This window comes from Perca flavescens, chromosome 10, assembly GCF_004354835.1.
Source record: "Perca flavescens isolate YP-PL-M2 chromosome 10, PFLA_1.0, whole genome shotgun sequence".
NCBI classification, from domain to species: Eukaryota; Metazoa; Chordata; class Actinopteri; order Perciformes; family Percidae; genus Perca; species Perca flavescens.
In genome coordinates, this window is record NC_041340.1 from 12,237,503 (window position 1) to 12,257,834 (window position 20,332).

The 20,332-nt window shown below is 40.0% G+C and overlaps 1 long non-coding RNA gene across 2 annotated transcripts in view; it reads right to left on the minus strand.

The window, feature by feature from the left end:
- Positions 1 to 15,144, minus strand: part of LOC114562548 (uncharacterized) — a 227,747-nt gene extending 212,603 nt beyond the window's left edge. For both annotated transcript variants that reach the window (XR_003693512.1, XR_003693513.1), the window contains exon 1: positions 14,793 to 15,144. This is a non-coding gene — a long non-coding RNA (uncharacterized LOC114562548). The remainder of the gene's footprint in view (positions 1 to 14,792) is intronic.
- Between the last annotated feature and the right edge of the window lie 5,188 nt (positions 15,145 to 20,332).

The window sequence follows — 20,332 nt, forward strand, 5'->3', positions numbered from 1 at the left end:
CCTAGGGAAAATATTGATATCTGATCACCAGTAATGACTAGAGCAAATCTACTGCATTATTTGTCAGATTCACTTTCATTGTCAATCGTTACATTCTTTAACATCCTTCCTTCACAATCAATAATAATGGTTGTGATATAAAATTACATATACCGTTGGGGATATTGTATTGCATTCATGTCACCCACCCCTAAACAAAAAATATATAACTATATATAACCAAGTAGTTATATGTAAACACGTTAGCAGCTTTGTTGTTGTTCGAGCTAAACATTTCCCCATCTTCTTTTAGAGTTTTTACAATGTTGCTAAATGTTCCCAAATCATTGGAATAGGTTTCTTTTTTAACTATTCTGACATACATGACAGCTAGTGTGTCTCCCATAATGAGACAGCAGAACCCAGCTGTGTGAGGAGTAGGGCGATATGGACCAAAAATCATCTGCCGATTTTGCAGCTGAATGGCGATACACGCTATCTCGGTATTTTCTACAAAGTGGACTAAATGTTCAGTTGTTAGTCAAAGCCACATGTGAGATGTCACAAGCACTTTTATTAAAAAGTGATATTCAGTCATTAAAATAAAATGCAAACAGGGTTAGGGTTTCCAAAATGTAAATTAAAATATATTTTTTGAGTATATAGCCTGTACAGGGCTCCAGACTAATTTTTTTCACTAGGAGCACAGTGGCCCCCAACTGAAAAGTTTAGGGGCACAACCAGAAAATTTAGGGGTACACACCGTAAATCAACATGCTAACCAAATATTCACATTTCTACTAATTTCCACTGTATCAATAAAATACTTTAATAGATGCAGAAATTACAATGTGCCGTTTCAAATTCAGTGTCACTTTTGAAGATGCAACATAGAAGTTAAACTGACAGCCCCATCGCTGTCATGACAGTAAAAAAAAAATATTTTTATTATTGTATTTGTATATTATTTTTTAGCCTGTTTAATTTTCATCATGATCGTTTTTAATTGCTCTTTAACGTTTCATGTAAAGCACTTTGAATTGCCTTGTTGCTGAAAAATGCTGTAGAAATAAAGTTGTCTTGCCTTACAACCTCAGCCTGTCAGTCAGTCACCAGGGCATAGAAACCACTGTTGTTCCTTCTAGTCTCCAAGGAAGTGTAACGTCAACAGCACCGCGACCTCGCCATTAATATCATATCGCAGAAAACGCTGTCTGCGTGAAGTTATGAAAAACTGTGACCACACTTGAAACGTGACTCACTGTGACTTAAACAAAACTGCAGAGCCAACGTAGTTTGCACCGTTTGCAGCTCTGCGTGTGTGCGAGCGTTTGTGTCAGAGCTCCGCTCTCGGTCAATTTTCAGAGAGGACAAATAAGCTTGCGCTTACGCGCTCTCAGGTATCGAAATTTCAACGTTTAACATGTAAAAAAAAAAGGGGCAAATTTACTGGTCGTACATGCAACTGGATGTAAAATTCAGTCACACATTTGGTCGCAGTCTGGAGCCCTGCTGTATTAAATACTGTATAAATACTGTAATACTGTATTAAATACTATTCCATTACAAAATTCACTTCTGAAACTTTTTTATGCAAGAAATCAACCATGTAAAGCTCAAATATGGGCCGTTTGACAAAAATGGATGGCTAATTGCAAATTTTGTCCGACTGCGTGTCGGATTTTCAGCAGCCGGTGCTGCCTGGGTTGCTACATTGCCGCCCAGCCTGTCCTTCACAGACCACGGCCTGCTGTGAGCTCAATTGAGCTCCGTCACGGCCGGCAGCCCGCGGTGCTCAATACCCGCGCAAACTCACCCTTTCTGGGTGACCGGACTACCAAACGCCGCTGCCCTGACAGAGCTCCGGGGCCTGCAGCTCGCTGTTCTCCCTCCCCTCTCCCTGCTAAATGGCCGGTGTGTGTGAGTGAGATCGCGGTCAGCAAGCTTGTTACGCCCGCAATCTCTTACTGCAGGTTCCAGTTAATCTTATAATGGATATGTGTGTTGAGTTATTTAAACAAACGATTGGGGAAATAAACGCCTATTGTCTGCGAGGCTCATTGATAGAGCCCGCGGTGAGCTGGAGTTGTGTGGAGCTCCTAAAGTCCGACACGTCTTACCAAATTTGCAATTAGCCATAAATTTTCGTAAAACGACCCATATTTGAGCTTTATATAGTTGATTTCTCGCATAAAAAAGTCTCAGAAGTGAATTTGGTAATGAAACATTGCAGTGTCTGGAATATCAGATTCTGTCGTGTCTCTAATGTGTGTGTATGGGGATTCGCTCAACCAATCAGCGTGCAGCTCATCTGAATATTCATGAGCATACCATATTTGGAAGAAAAGCTCCTGTTACAAATAGGGACAAAACACAGGGATGCATAAGGGCCAATAAAATATCTACCAGGCCATTTTCAGCCCAACCAATGTTACATACCCCATTAGGAGACCATAAGGAACAGTGTGAAATACCCTATATAATCATTCTATCACCCCTTTAATGCTCAATTGTTTTTTAAATAACAAATAAATAAGAATTCCAATACATTACATCTATGTTATTTTGTCTTAGTTAGGAAAGTAATGTTTAGTTAGGAAAGTCTGGTGGCTTTAGTCTCTTCCACATGGTGGTAGGAAGGCGTAAGGTATACAGTTAATTATTAATTCAGCAATGGTATCGGATCGGTATCGGGTATCGACAGATACACAAAGCCCTGGCATCGGTATCGGGACTGAAAAAGTCGGATCGGTGCATCCCTAATTTCTACCAATTCAACACATCCTTTTAGCACATCAAGTATTTGGGGAATCAAAATGGCATGTGGAAGCAAACAAGCTCTTGTGAGTCAACCTTGAGAAAATTCAATAAAGCAAAAATTGCAATAAAACTGCAATAACCTGTGAAAAGTTTGCTCTGAGCTTTTAAATTCATAGCAGTTTTCTCTCGCTGCCGTGTCAACCTTGCACAGTAACCTTTTCATCACTTTCCTGCAAATATTTTCTTTTCGACAAATCGTTGCGATAAACTCCTGGTGCCATGTTCTGCAGTGTAGCTGTTGGCAGTACAGAGAGTTTGTTCTCTCTGCATCAGACGGAGGAGAATTTAAGGAAACAACTGTTTCCTGGCATGCTTGGACCCCAACTGGGTAGATGGTTGCAATGATTTATTGCCAGCGATCAGTTCACTCTAGGAACATGGGCCGTCTGGCTCGCCCCCTAAACTTCCTGATAACATTTAGTTGCTCCACTTTGGTCTTTATCTTGGGTGTGATTAAAAAACAACCAAGATTCACTGACACCCCATGCAGTTATCTAATACTCAAGTAAAGCTTTTTTTAAAGGTCAAAATTAAAATACATTTTAAATGTCAACATTTGACATTTGGTCATTTGTCAACACATCTGGACCCATGAAGAAAGACAGCTTACACTAGCTAAACCCTCTTTTTTTCTATAGAGAGTTGAAATCCTGACATCACGTCCAGGCTAGTCTCTGTTCCACTAGCTTCTGTTACTCAGTGCAATCTTTTATTCAGTCTTTCATCTATATTTCTGAAAACACGAAGCATGGGCCCCCGCTCTACCAAGTGAGCTAACCAGGGGTCCATGCTTCACCTAGCTCACCTGGTAGAGCGGGGGCCCACATGTAGATGTTTACTCCTCGACGCAGCGGCCGCAGGTTCGACTCCAACCTGCGGCCCTTTGCTGCGTGTCATTTGCCTTCTCTCTCCCCTTTCAAGTCTAAGCTGTTCTATACAAATAGGACAGCTAAAATGCCCAAAAAATAATAATAATAAAAAAAAACACAAAGCATATTCCTGAGGTTTACGTTACATGATCTAGAATAAATTGGCATCCTCTACACTACAGCACTAGCTTTGTAGTTTTTTTTGCATTTGTTAGCAAAATAATGTGTAAGTGGGTAACGTATTAGGTCATCATAACTCTGTTTCATCCAGGATGGAAGCACACTTTTTATAGCCTATATCTTTGTGTGAAAAAAGAGAGACAACGATAAAAAGGCACAAAAACGTGCATCTGAGCCCTTTTATCTAAACATATGGAGTAAACAACACAACATATTGCTGAGTAAGGCTCCGTTTTAAATTATTTGCGTCATTACAAATCTCAAACAAGTCAATGTTAAACTGCTCTCTATAAAAAGGGGAAAGACAGCTTAAATCGCTCACAGCTAATAGCCAACACTACGTGGACATGTTGAAAAAGGGAAAGAAACGTCATGTACCAACATCCGTAGTCTAGTCTATATACAGTATGTATGTAGCGCACCACAGAAGTTCACACGACATCTTGAGAGCAACTTTGGCCAACTTAGAAATGGTTTTATCCTTAAATCGAAAAATATGCACAATAGCTGCAATATAAATATACATATAAATGTGTGAATATGAAATATGAATTTCCTTAAACAAAAAGTGATTTATAAATATATGCAGTGTTGATACTGTATATTTATACAAAAATATATGTATAAAAGAAGTAGGTGTAGTGGATGAGATTGTGTATCAGGCACCTTTTTCCTCTCCCCTTAAGAATGTTAGGAACACAATCAATACAGGAATCAGAAACCAATCATCATCAACCAAACTATTTTATATGCATTGGTCCGGTTTAGGAGTCTGGTATGAGCATTGTGGTAGAGCAATAATATTACCAAGCCAGCCTTCATTAATTGGAACCACCAGCTCCCCACGATATCCCATTACGACAGACAGGTTGGGGTTGCCAGGTCAGAGTATAAGAAAACTCACATGCGTAATTTATGGCGCTCTTACCTCACATAATCCATACATATAAGATGTAAGGTTATGAAGCTGCAGAACCCCTACCCATCTGCAGCCAATGTGGACTTGCACAATGCTACTTAAATCACACAAAGCTCCCAGCACCTTGCTGACTGAACTATAGAGGAGGCAGAGGAGTCCGTTTTCATTTGAATTCCGTCCGCCTTCTCCTCTTGGTAGATTTAAGGGGGGAAAAAAAAGAGACCATGGGCATTAACTACCTGAACTAGTGATCCTCCTTAAAAGCCCACACAACCTCTGCTTTTTCCTCGCACAGCAGTAAATTGCAAAGGAATGTTGCCCCAGCACCAGATCGATAAAACTTCTTTGTAATTTAACAAGTACAGATGTTAGCAATTCTATTAGGTATGCCCTGCTACATTTTAAGTGAGATAACCACGAATGTTTGTACATGTATGTGTGTGTATGTGCCGGCGTTTCAGGAAAGCTTCTTCTATACCGAGCCTGTAATCTCAGGCATCAAACATGTGATCCCCTCTATCTGTGAGATTATAGGATCTTAATCACTGTGAAGATTAACCTTATCAGAAATCGCATTTCTTCACACAGTTTCAATTATAAGGACAAACTCGGGAGTTGGGAGTAGGGTGGCACTAAAGATAGAAACAGATGATTGGTCCAAGTAAATAGAGATGCCTGCTGGCTATTTTACAGCTTTGTTAACATCTTTATCTAAAAATCATCTATAAAAAGATGAACATCGCTAAGTTTGAGGATTTGGGAACTTTCATCTCCATGTTTTTTGTGTTGGGCTGATTTCGCATCAAAGCCATTATTACGTTACACCAGACGAATATTTCACTAAAGTGAGAAACACCGCTGCACAGTATCTTCAGGATTTGTTTATTGTCACAATTTTGCAGTGTTACTCACGGTTGCCATTTACAATAGTTTCTATTAGGGGTGCAACGGATCACAAAACTCAGATACATTTTCGATGCAAAATGTCTCCCACTGAAAAGTCCTTTAGGCATTTAAATCAATATTATATTTTATATATATATATAAAAATGTTTCTGTAATTTCAGTTCTGTTACAGTTTTCCCATAAACTGTATAGCTTCGGGTAAGGCTATGCCAGTGATGGCCCGTGAATGTTAGCCTAATAAAAATGGCAAGGTTTTTCCTGCATAGAGAAAGTTTTGGCACCCCCCAAAGAGGTTTCAGCCAGCGGCAAAAGAAAAATCACGAGCACCAAAACGTCCGATTTTCAGCTGCCAGCCCCCCTTCTCATCCGCAGCTGCTATATACACATACACACACACACACACACACACACACACGTGGCTGGCGCTGATTTAACTGGATCTGAACGCTCCCCTGTATAGCGCTAATGGGATCTCCGTTTGCAGTCAGGCTGTACCGGACCCTCACAGTGATCATGCTGCACCCAAGGACCGGCGGCGCAGCGAGAAGCTGCTGCTGACGGACGCAGAACTCTCCTTCCGCTGGAGCTCCGACTGCTGCCTGTCTGCGCGGCGGAGTGCGCTGCCATCTATCAGTATTAAATTGAGACAGTTTCATAACGTCAAAACGTCTCATAGTAGTGTTAAATACTTTTCTCCATGTTTGTTTTAACACCTGATGCGAGCTGCTTCGAGTGCTTCAGCGCCATTGCCCCGACTCCCTGAATAAACTGCAGAGACGCTGTCTCGCTCTGCCTCTCTGCTGAGCCCCGTTCAAGTAACAGCAGCAGTTAAACTGTATTTCACACTAGGATGGTTACATTTGCAATTAATCCGCGGTTCACATGCACCGTGAACCGTAGCGGCGGTCCATTACGCTACTGTAAGCCTATAGGCTATTCAACATCACTGACAATTTTTTGATCAATATTTCAAAATAGAAAACATTACACTTCATCAACCTTTTGTATTCATAACACTATTGTATTATTGTATACATTAGCTACAACAGTAATAACTAAGGAGCAAAATGTGCTTCTTGGGGAAAAAAAAAAAGATACCGTTATGCCCTATTCATGCTAATCAAATGAACTGGACTTTGTGGTCAATTGTAGTCGGATGCGAAAGCCCCCTTCCCTTACTGCATTTTATTTAAAAAAAAAATTGAATTCTTACCTGCAGAATTTTGTATTTTCTTTGACATAAATGAAGACATTTTCAACATAAATTTGTGCCTGAAAAAGTCTGAAATGCTTAAACTTTTCTGAGGCAGGACCGCCACACTCCCCTGCTTCATATGTCCCCCCCAAAGGCCCATTCTGAGCCAGGAAAACCCCTGTATATGGTTACAGTCTACAGATGTTTGACACAGATACTTCTTTTGTTTGCAGTTAGGGCTGAATGCTGAACAGTGTTTCCCACAGATGTTCTATAGATATGAATCGTGATGACACACCCACAAAGCATAGTAAACGAGACAGGGTCCGTCTTTTAAGATGGGTCAGGTGGGTTGCCGACATCACTGCAGACCCGTGATGCACTGAGGACAGCCAGCCTTGTTGACCGCCGTCCCTCCCCGCAGGGAGAGAGGGCTCTGCGAGCGTTAAGTCCATGCGAGGGGTGCTGTAAAGCTCACGGGCGGAGCCGCCAGCCACCTTCTTTCCGAGCCTTTCCAAGCCGACCTAGAGCCAGTAGCGGCGTATCGCCACAGAGGAAAAGCGGGGAACTGCCACCCGTTGAGAAGTGTCAAAATGTTTTCGGTTCATTATCAAACTGTGGCAGGCTGCATTTGACGGTGGTCAAAAACATTACTGAAACTCATGCCAATGGATTTTCTGATCGCCAGAGAGTCTATCTAGTCTTTATAAAAAAGGACCAAATACCTGTAGTCAAATCTTCGTATTGAACAACAAAATCTGATTTGTATCCAAAGAATCTGATTTTGGGTGCAGCCCTATTTTCAGTTGTGCAAAGTCTTTCTAGTCTGAAGCTTGCACATTACCTTATAAACATAGTTTCATTAAAAACAATTTACATATTGCTTTAAGTGGTTGTCTGTTTTAAATACAGCAATGATGTATAATTAAAGTGGAAAGGCACCCATTTTACAAATCAAAGTGTGTTTACAGGTTTAAAGGACTACCACATACGGTTGGTCCGATGGACAATGTCATCCTGGCCGACAACTATTGTGATGTCATGACAGACCTAGTGATGCCTCTCTCTGTAAAAAATACAGCCTTGTTTCACCTCATCTTACACAAGAGGAATTAGGCTACGTCTTTAAATGGTTTGCTTTGTGAAAGTTTATATCAACTTCCTCCTCATATAAAAACATACCCAAGCATCTATTCATAAAATCTCCTACATGATTGAATACTAAGACGATAAATCTAAAATCATGTTAGGAACCTTATGTATAACATGAGTGCAGCTCTAAGATAGCTGAAGAGGTTCCAAGGGGTAGATCAGTAACTCAATTAGACTCAATGAAAAGCCCACAGCATTCCTCACAGGGACTGCTGGATGCCTTCCATCCATTCTTCTACACTTTCATTAGATTCAGTTGTTGTAAATTAGATTCTTGCTCAGTGGATTCAAATCATCCGCACTGGGAATGTTGAAAATTGCTGTAAAAAAGGTCAGCAGGCATCCTTTCCACCAATGACCTCACTGAGGGCAGATTTGGGGTATGACTGGATCCGAATTGGCATGCAGTACTGTGGAGCACATTTTAAAGTTGGCGTGTAAACATTATCAAGTGAGGGGAGAAAGAGGAATGGGCTCACTAAGCCCCGTCTGACAGCATTATCATGGTCATTGGTAACATTGCAGGGCACTATGTAAACAGCTTTCTCTCCCAGATGCCAATAAATCCAGAGCCATTACAGGCAGGAGTGAGGCATCTGTTTGCCTGCTAACAGAAAGTTTCTATAGAGAAGCTGCACCGCACACAAAGGCTCTCATGTATGCAATCACACATGCTGGTTGTACAAAAACGCACGCACGCACGCACGCACGGATATCTGCCTCTGTTGCTAGGATACCAGTTCTTCTGGCTCCTAAGTAAATGAGGGTGACTGGTGGCAGAGACGGCTGTAAAAAATTAACACAAGCCGTGGTAACAAAGTAAAAGTACCTTCCAACTAAAAGCAAAAGGAGACCACGTTCATTCTGCTGGGTTCAGTTTAAAAGGATAAGTTCACCATTTTTCAAGTCAGGTGCCCACATGAACATTGAAGCAGGTTTTAAGGCATCAGCAATCTGAGTTAGACAAATCAAGTGGATACCTTCTGAAGTTACAACTGTTTTAGTTGGTAATTGGCTCTTTCAAGGAAACCTTGTCCAGGAAAACACAAAGGGGGTTTTCTACTGAAAAAACTGGATTTAGTCCCGTATTATTTACATTAGAGGTGCTTTTGCCAGTATTAAAAAGGGAAGTGTTGGCTACTTAAATAAAATCAATATATTTAAGTAGCAATACCACAGAAATACTCCATTACAAGTAAAAGTCCTCCATTGAAAATTTCACTTAAGTAAAAGTACAGAAGTATCAGCAACAAAATGTACTTACAAGTATCAAAAGTAAAAGTACTTATCATGCAGAGTGGCTACGGTCAGCTTCATATTACTGGATCGTTATTGTTGTTGTATTAATACAACATTCGGTACATTCATTTTGTAGCCGATGGGGGAAGTTCATTTTAAATACTTCATATACTTTTGGTAGTTTAATCTGTTACAATTTATCATATCATACATATTTTGTAAACTGATCATATGGGTTGTATATAAAATAATTTGTAAATTAACAAGTTACTAACTATAGCTCCTACATAAATGTAGTGAAGTGAAAAGTATAATAACTCTCTGCAGGGGCGTCGGACTGGGGGTAAAACCAATACTGATTACCAGGGCCCAAGGGGAGAGAGGGCCCTTGAAAAGTCTGGAATATATTTATATTTATTTCACCTGGATATTTTCATTTCCTAATTAAATTTCATAATGCATGTCAGATGAAATGTAAAGTTAGTGTATTGGCTGAATAACTTGGTTGATTGACTGACTACATTTTGTATACAAAAAAAGACTAAGGTCTCACCCAAATGCACCAAATGGTTGTTAGTTCAGTTGAGCATCTGGTGGAGCGCAAACTTCTGCTGTAGAAATGTCTTTCTCAAACAAAGCTAAATCATGCTACCAAAAAGAAAGGAAAGACAGGAGAAGGAGAGAAAACTAAATGAGGGGAAACAATTGGTAACTGACTTCTTTTCAAAGAAAGACCTGTGAGCACAAACTAGAAAACGAAATCCATGGTGCTAAACTGCTTGAATATCTCCGCGACCGTTAGCGCTCAAAACGAACTGAGACAATGCATTGAAAGAACAGAACATACACTTTCAAATGATAATTTGGTTATACATGTAATCTGAGGCAAAGGCTAAATAAATCAAGATGTATTTATTTTGATTAGGATAATGCCTATTAATCAACATTTCTAGTCAGTATTAGCCAGTCGGCTCATTTTCAAATGTAGTCCTAGTTGCATGCATGTCTTTATGGTGGGAAGAAACCAGAGTACCCGGAGGAAACCCACGCAAGCACGGGGAGAACATGCAAATTACACACAGAAAGGCCTGGGACGACCTGGGTTCGAACCCAGAACCTTCTTGCTGTGAGGAAGAAGTGCTAACCACTGAGCCACCGTGCTCACTACATTAACAATGCGGTTTGCATACAACACACCATTGTAATAGCCTAATTTATCAAACATCAACATTCAATTTTAAATGAATAGGCTATAATGTCTATAATTAGCAATAATAGGCTAATCAGCGTCATAGGTAGCTCATCGGTAGATACGTATCATGTCAACATTATAGTTATGTCAGATTTAGTAGAAACATTGTGAAACACATGGCCCTCAGTTTCAGAAACTGTCGCACCAGGGAGTGGAGTAGCAACAGACCCCTCATCCTCCTCTTTGGATTTGAGGAACATGTTGAGGAACATGGGGGCCCATCAGGACTGCCTAGGCATAGGGCCCAGGGTCTTGTGCTACGCCCCTGACTCTCTGAAATGTAGTGAAATGGAAATATAAAGTAGTCTAAAATGGAAATATTTAAGTACCTCAAATTTGTACAGTACTTGAGTAAATGTAGGCGTGGTGGTTGTGTTGTACTCGACTTGTAAAATGCACTGATACACTGGTCTCTCTGTCCCTGTGTCTGCTGCTTGTGACCCGTGTCCACTCTCCCCACACCTCCATCGTCATACTGTTATTGAGCAATTATGGCCATTGATTTTCTCTCTCTGCTCAGCACACCTCTGTATGACAGCTGGCCTTTGCAAGTGGCCTCACTGGACTCATGACTGCTGCCCTGTGGCCACGCTTTTCTAACGCGCGTGGCCAACTGAACGCGCTTTTCCTGCCCTGTCGCCTCAAGGTGTACAGTAAAGCTCTTTGAAACTAGCATAACTTCTCATCCTGTGTAAAATTTTTTTATACACAATCCACACTGTACCAAAAATAGTAAATAGTAATAAATTGTTTTTTTATTACATGATCATTGCTGAAATTTCCACTTATCCCCAAAATGGTAACCCACCTACGTCCTATCACATCAAATAACACGTCATAAAAAATTATTCAGAGTAGCTCCACCTTCAGCAGTTCCCAGGATCCTTGCAGTTTTCAATGAAAATGCCACACTGACTGATATGTTTGACAATCCAAGGCAAATTCATATTTGCAAAGTCTGCAAAGTTGCTTTCAGGCACAGAAACAGCTTTTTGTTTCATTTAGGCATTATCTTTTGAAACTGACAGTGAGCTCTCAGGGATTTGGGGTCTAAGTTAAAACTTATCATATAAACATAGTTTGTGTTGAAGCTCATGTTATGCAAACAGTAACTGGACGTCTTTTTCTGACTTCTGCAATGTATTGTTGTCTTAGCATGCCCACTCATCTTTACACACTTTCCCCTATATCACTACATATTGATGCATTTTAGCACAAATTGCACAACATTGAACTGAACCTCCCATTCCTACCAAGTGATTTACTCAGCAAGAACAAACAGCAAGAAAATGCAATGCAATTAACAGACTGCGACTCAGGCCATTAGCATAAAGCAGTGTGAAACAGCTTGATACCATTACTATAAAGTGGAGGCGTTTTACAAAACAAGTAAGCCCAAAATTCTGCTTCCTTCATTGTGTGAATGTGTGATCAATACAGGTCAGCAGCACTGTTATCTGTACGCATAATTATCAACACATAACTGCGGCAGCTACAGAATGACACAAATAATGACTTAACTAGCAGAAATGATTTTCAAAATAGATGGATGTAAGCAAGGACTGATAAAACAATGAATGCACATGTGTAATGACAGAGATTCAGCATTGAAACAAAAGAGAAAACAGCAAATCCACCTGATATGCAACAGCAGGCAAAGTTATGTCAGCTATGCAGCAGAAGATTATTACCTTACACATTATTTTTTACTTCACAAGAATTCAGGCAGACAATCTTTTCCTGTGAAATGCTATGTGGCCTTGAGAAACATCAGATGACCATCAGTAAATACATACAAGGTGGTTCAGCAGTATAAAGTGTAGAGCAGAAGCTCAGTAGTTTAGCTGTGATTATCATATGAAGAATAGTAAAAGCAAGCTGTCACATAAATGTTACCTTGGGTAGAATATTTCTACAATACTAAGCTGTAAAATGAACATGAGCCTATACGAGCAAAAAGTAGAGATGCACCGATTGACCGGCTGGTGACCGGAATTGGCCGATTTTCATGTGATCGGCCATGTCTGTCTGACATATGCCGATTTTATGCCGGTCAAATGCACTTGGGCACCGCATGATTAACATCGTGCAACATCAGCATCACACATGCAGGGTTTCAGCTATATGCATGTAGCAGCGGCGCACCACCGCTCCATCAGCTGTTTATGAAATGTCATAAAGTCGTAATTATACACGGCCCTGCAGAGTCACCTGCTCTACTGATCTCGGTCGGTCGGTCGGTCGGTCGGTCGGTCGGTCGGTCGGTCGGTCGGTCGGTCGGTCGGTCGGTCGGTCGGTCGGTCGGTCGGTCTCTCTCTCTCTCTCTCTCTCTCTCTCTCTCTCTCTCTCTCTCTCTCTCTCTCTCTCTCTCTCTCTCTCTCTCTCTCTCTCTCTCTCTCTCTCTCTCTCTCTCTCTCTCTCTCCCCCCCCCTCTGAGGCTGAACAACTGGAACATGAAAACCGCACTCACGCGGGTCCCGCGAAATATGACAGCTACAGTTTATCGGAAAATAGCGTTGGGCACACTGACTTTGATGAATTTACTGTTTATCAGACCCCAGATGAGACAAGAAGCTAACGTTAGCGAACGCTGCGGTCCCTCTGCCTCTGACACCCCGCGGCAGGAGACGCTGTATTCCTCCGACACTTTGCATTAACGTTATGGTTTAAAACGTTTTCCAGGTTAGTGGGGATGCATACCAGTCAAAACAAACATTAAAAACGTAATAATCTTCCCTCTGCATTTAGTTTTGTTGCTAAACTATGTGTAAAATGAGCGGTGATGTTAAATCATCTGTTTCAGGGCACCCTAGGATACCGTCTATTTGCTGGATTGTTCCGAGGTAACCGTCGGTAGCTAACGTTAGCAGATAAGCCCATTGACAACAACGGTATTGTTCATATTTATGCACAATGACAAACAAAGCAAACTTGCTAAAAAAAAAAAAAAAAAAAAGTAACTAGTACACACTGTTTTCAGGTAATGTTACGGTTAACGTTCAAATAGGCCTGTGTGTGTGTGTTTTGAGAAATATCTTTATACTGCAATGCTATATTTATTTTATTTTTTATTTGTTATTTGTTATTCATATATTTTACTGCCATTACCTGCTTTCATACATACAGAAGTTTAGTTTGCTAAATATATCACGTTTTTTAGTTGGATATTGGATGTGAAAAGAAGGAAATGGTTCTTCCATAACGTTTCACTTTAGATGTATGTGAATTTCCTACACCAGGAGTAATTTATATAGTTCTATTTTATAGCGATCGATTATCTGTTCAAAAAAATGTTCTATGCAAAATGTTCTATTAAAGAAAAGATAGAAAATAAATATTTGTGTGTGCTTTAGAGTAGTTAGAAAAAAATTGAATCGTATCGGCTCAATGAAAAATCGGAATCGGCCTAGAAAATTGTAATCTGTGCATCTCTAGCAAAAAGTCATGCCAAGTTTCCCATGAATAGGGCTGGGCGACATGGCCGAAATCAATACCAATATTAATATGACTCTTTTTCTAAAATTGATATTTGTAATGTGCAGAAGATCTCTTAAAATAATCACACTGATGTTCAAAACATAAACTATACTACATGGAACCATTTGTTTTTATTATAATTTGCTTGGAACTTGAGATCATTGAATGAATACTAATCCACCAAAAGTTGACATATGATAATAATGATTTAACCCATCCCAAGCATGCAAATGGATTAAATCTCAATTATTATATATAAATTCATGTTGTGATTTTCTGGAAAATCAATTGCGAAACAGTTTATGAAAAAAATATGCGACCTAGAAAAAAAAATGTATTGTTTTTTGGAATGTATGGTTATATTGCCTAACCCTACCATAAAGGCAGTATTAGAGGGCTTTAAGTGAATGAGCTATGAGCAAGACAACAGTTAAGTTTACACCCCTACAGCCACCTAAACAGCCTACACAATGCCTTAACGTTAGTTTGTTCAGGTCATCATAACACACAAAAAACGTTCTCAAACATGAGTATATTTCACCACTTTGTAAATCTAAAAGTAACCAGCATGAAAGCATCATTATGCACTTGCCAGACAACAACCACAAAGCACACAACACAGATTGATATATCAAGCAGAGAAAAATATCAGCTAGCAACCAACAACCAGGAGCAGATTTGCGCCAAAACAAGCCAACAGCAGTTAGCATTGCAGCCATATTGACAGTAGCCTTACGTTACATAGACCGCTACTAGCATAGTGACTCACAATAAACATGCTAGCAAAAGTAGCTAAAAGCTTACCTGTAGGCTATAGGCCTATATGGAGTGATGCTGTGGTAGTCTCAGGTGCATCTTGCTGGACAGGAGTCGGTGCTGTTCCCAAAGCTCCCACAGTAGGACAGGAAAGCACTCCGGTAGAAGTGCGCAGTTTGATGGCCAACCGCCGCCCGCCGAGGGAATCGACGTTACAGGTAAAACATAGGCCTACCTACTTATTTCCTCCATAAAGTCGTCCAAAACCAGAAGCAACATGAAGGGACTGTTGGCAGGTGAACTTAATTAGTTGTACTAAATCAAAGCGGTGGGAGGGGAGTCGATTTTACACCGCCATTTTCACAAATCCGGGCTGCCTGGGTGCGTGTGGTGCTCGCGAATCGCGATATATTTTCTTCCCACTATGGCCACGCCAAGACCCGCCCTTCATTAGCATTCGCACACTACTATTGGCCAGGCGTCCATGCTTACATGTACAGGTCCTATCCCCTGACCAATCCCCTAACCCCAACCTTAACCACTCGAGGTGAAATCATATGTCAAATGGGTGAAATGCCTAACCCCAACCACTCAGCTGTACAGAGGTGGAAGAAGTACTCAGGTCATGTGAAAGTAGCAAGTTTCAAGTTGCACACGCACAACTGCACAACAGTTATAGAGAAGCAGTCGTTCTTAAATCTTAGCTCTTTATGCTCTCTTCAACAATGCTCGTGTTGTATAAAAATAAAATCAGGCAAGTAAAAGAAAGGTAAGAGAATCTAAGACATGAAATAGTGCAAGTTTAAATATAGGGATAACATATATCATAAATAAAATAATATAAATTTGTATTCAGGTGTATAATAATTGCAAAATGAATAAACTGAATAATTAGTTATGTAGTAGGCCTACATGTACAGTATGTATGCATGTATATATACACACAAAGAGTGTTAAACAGGTTGTAAAACAGTAAAGTTAAAGGGAGCAATACTACAGTGTAAAAATATCATATATAGGTCAATTTATAATGATTATTAGAGTAGACTGATATATTGGCTCTGGGTAAAACTTCCTGCAGCCTGCCCAGTCTGTGTTTGCCCAAGTCTGTCTCAACAGATGTTCATTGCTGGGATAAAGGCTGACATCCAGCGTGTGATGTTGTAGTGGAAGTTTCCTTTGCAACAGGGGGAAGAGTTTTCAGAGTTTAGTAAATTGAAACAAATAAGACAGTCTGAGACTAGAACCAAGTTGGGTTTTTGTATTTTATTAAAAACATATATATATATATTTGCAAATAGGAGCAACATGATTTCACAAAAGGCCGCAGCCCAGTGTGGAGTCAGTTTCTCCAATGAGTGAACAGAAACACCAGTATAGTAAATATAGTAAATAAAACACATGTCAGTGCTTTCGTCGTGGTGCCATATTGGATTTTAAAGGGAGCCACTTGAAGTGTGTGTTAATTCCTACATGCTGTTGTTTTCATTATTTTTCCGACAGTGACAAACTGTGTTGTGGCTCCTCTTGGCCAAGTCTTTTGTGAGAGAAATAAAAAGCTTTCAGATTTCATAATCATATGGTGTTGATGTCTTCCCCTTTTTTTCCACACAGATGGGGTTTACAGCCACCTGAACATCTGACTCTAGAGTTCAACATCTGCTCTAGGTCCAACCTGACAGGTCAGCTCATGTTTTCTAAGCCGTTCTCAGTTTCAGTTTAGTTGTTCAAATGTTAGCAACATTTTTCCTTATCATCTTGCTAAAATAAATTCAGTTTGCAGCCGCTGACACCTCTAATTATGACAACGGTTTCACGCAGGTCAAAGATTTTTATTTTAATGAACACATAACATCACCAATAAACAGAGCTGGATATGAAATAGAAAATGCTTTCACTGCTTTCAGTATTAACAAATGCCCCGATGCAGATTGGGGAGAGTTTTCCAATCCACTCACGTAGATTTCCATTCCAAAAACATTTTTCACACCAAATAGCTGTTAATCCTTCTTTTCATTCGCTTGAAAACTTACTTTTAAATAGAAAAGGCTGGCTGATTCAGACCTCATTGTAAACCTTGGACTGACTTTGAGAAGAGAGGGGAAGCATAAGTACCGGCAAAAAATGAGAGAAGATGAAAAACGTTTTTTAAAAGGCACACACACATACACACACACACACACACACACACACAAGCACCACTAACATTCACATACAAAACAGCCAAGCATCCAGCTCCCTTTTTGAGGTAGAGATATTGTAGGGGTAACGGCTTGTTGCAGTGTAGTAAAATATTTCAGCTGCAGCTGTGTCAGAAGTATTTCCACTAATCTCCTGATTTGGGGTTCTTTGAGTGTGAAACTAAATATCTGTGTCTGAGACCTGTCACACAGCTCCGCATCACAGGATGATCAAAACCCTCTTCGGCAAGCTTTCGTATTGTCTGAGAGAAGGGGCTCTTTTGAGAAACGAGGGATGGGGAGAGAAGAGGTTGGCTGGCGGTGGCTGTGGAGGGAGGGCTTGGAGGAAGAGGAGTACAGAGAGTTGGAAGCAGGGTTAATCCCACATTGTCATTATCCTCACTTCTTAGCCACAGTCTGCGAGCTTCCCCGTAATGAAGGCCATTTCCAAGGATTTGCACCTGGCAGAGACCCCAAATTCTGCAGTAATTACCAATACAGACAGATTTCTCCTTGTTTTAGCCTTTACTGCGGGTTATAAATAATAATCCCTCGTCGTTCTGCAGAACTGTAAACCTGTGGAAAATGCAGCATCTTCAGCACTCCTGACTGATAATGATGTTTACTTTCACAGAACAACCTTTGTGCATAAATGTCAACAAACAAAGATGCTTATTTGTTTCAACATATTCCATGATCTATTTGTTTAATTGGCAATGACTTGCCTGAGGAGATTAAATAATCATGCAGACTCTTTGTTATTCAATAAATAAAGTAAACCTGAGCGAAGACACTCAAAGATCTTTGCATGAAAGCTTTTATGCTGTCCCCTAATTCATTTCAAAACAAAGCGAAGTGACAGCTGGAGTGAAGGGAAAAAGCTCTCATTGTGTTTATTCAAAATGCTTGTCAAAGATAAACTAAATCTGTTTATTGGACAATATTTATATGTTGATCATGTCAAAGAAGTCTCCCCTGTCGACAGTTAACACTACTGTTTTCTGGAAAATGTGTAAAAAGAGTTCACTGCATGTTTCCTGCATGTGTCCATATGGAAGCCCAGATGAGTCATTACGAAACACTCCCGTTTCTCATGTAGCGCCACTATTGCTTTCCCAGGAGTAAACGTCATGTGCATGCCCGGGCATGATGATCGAGCCCAAATCGCTTTCCCCTTCCTTCCCCTTCCCGCTTTATCTTACAAATCTGGGTTTTTTTCCGCATTGTGATGCACAAACTGATGCATAATGAGTAATCACGTCATTAAACGTCACACAGAATTGTGAGAACAATTTGATGTTCTTACTTTTTTTTTTTGCATTGTTACTTTTGTCAGTTGAGAAACTGTTTTCATACACCGTAATATTGTATTACGTTTAGTGCGTGTGTTCTTTAGTTTGCATTCATCTGGTTTGGCAGCTTTCTAGAAACGGATCATATGATCTTAATTACGTTATCCTGATGTAATTCTTATTCCTGTCAACTTCTCCCAACCAATCGGACATTATGCTATGTTCTGAGCACCGAAACTGGCCTGCCAACTTTTACTATAAAACAAAAGAAAGTACTCCATGTTTAACCATGTTTCTGTCACAATTGAAAATAAATTGATTTGAGAATTGTTACACAACAAAGAGATTAATTCAATTTGTAGGTGTTCGTTTTTGTTTTTCTATAGCTTTCTCAGTTTCAATGGATGTGACACTGACAGCTGGCGACATATCATCAGCTTCAATTTGTGTTATTATAATTTTTGTTATTTGCCATCATCTTGTATTGCCACCATAATTAATGACAGTAATGATTCGTACAGTTGAGCCCACTTGAACAACGTACAGTGTTTGATTAAAAAGCTGAAGCTATAGAACGAGCTCGATGACCTGCAGTGTGACACGGGTGGGTGTGTGGCAGCCGATGATTCACAGTGCTTATAATTAAACTGTGAAAATAGGCGATAGAAAATATTAGCGAGATAATGGCGAAATAACAGTTGTTAATAACTGTCCCCCTCAGGTGTTAGGAATGGCAAAGAACCATAATGTATTGAATATATTTTCATTGCATTAATTAAAAAAAAAAGAAAAAGTGCATTACAAGAAATTTCCCATTCAAGAAAGTTAATTTGGAGGATAAAAGCCAAACAACATTAACATTTCTAGCCTGAGGGTCTAGCTACGCTTTGTATGAAAAACTAGTAATGAGAAAGTAGATGGAAAACAATAATATGATGCAGCCTCATGTTACACAGAGCCTGCAGGATTGTCAAAGCTCTACTGTGTCCATGAAAAAGATCATCAGTGATACTTTCCTAAATGGGAATATTTGATGCGCAAAATCCTCCGTGTATGAATCTGTTTCTGTATAACGATGTGCTAGACAGCAATACATTTAGCCTAAATTTGACTACAGTTCTATTTGAATTAGAGAACGTTAGTTATAAACATGAGTATGCATGAGATTAACAGCTGTTTAGAGTATCCTCTGCAGAACATACGAGTAGTGGCATTAAACATCTAAATGTGCGAGCAGGTGAAACAGACATATTTTCAGGTTTTACAGTATTTTCACAAGACAGATTGGTATCAGAGCCATGACACACACAGAGCAGGCATATCATTTATTTACCCATAATAATCTGCATACCCATTTGGAATCTGTTAAGCCTGCCAGATAAAACCTGTTTTTAATGCAGTACACATTTGAAAAAGAAAATGTTTTCCATTATGCTGACCATGTAGCAACACCTCCGAGATTTCTCTGACTTACATCTGCAGTGAAAGTGACTTGTTGTTTGGGTGAAACACTTAATTTGTCAGTACCGTCATTAAAGTGTTTAATAAGAAGGAGTTTTAGCACTTTAAAGATGAAATATGCAGTGCATATGTGACACACATTAAAGCACAGAGGAGTTATTATTGTTATTTCATCCTGTTTAGAGCTTAGGGTGAGGGAAGTCGCTGAGGTGGCGCCGAGGGAATTTATGGTCTGTGAATATGTACTATTGTCATGTTAATGTGGTCGAACGCTTCTGATGATCCTCAAAGCGGGGTTATATTGTAGGAGCTGGCTCCACGACTCTGCTGAATTCACATTTCTCACGAGGGCAGAATGTGAGGATTACTAAACTGCATCTAAAAATCAATGTGTGGGGGAAAGTCTTGGTCGTATCAGCATTTGTACTTTGTGCACTGAATAAGTAAAGCACATGTGTTTGCATTCTCTCTTCAGGAAGGGATGTATTTAAGAAGTGGGGTTGACCTTTTACTGTGGCACCGAACTTACTGCTTGTACGCGTAGAGCGTTGCTTTAATGTGTGTAATGACCTTAACTTAAATGACCTACACAGCAGAATTTTTTTTCGCAAACATAGGTAAAATCTGATGCATCCATATTCAATTGCGTGGCCCT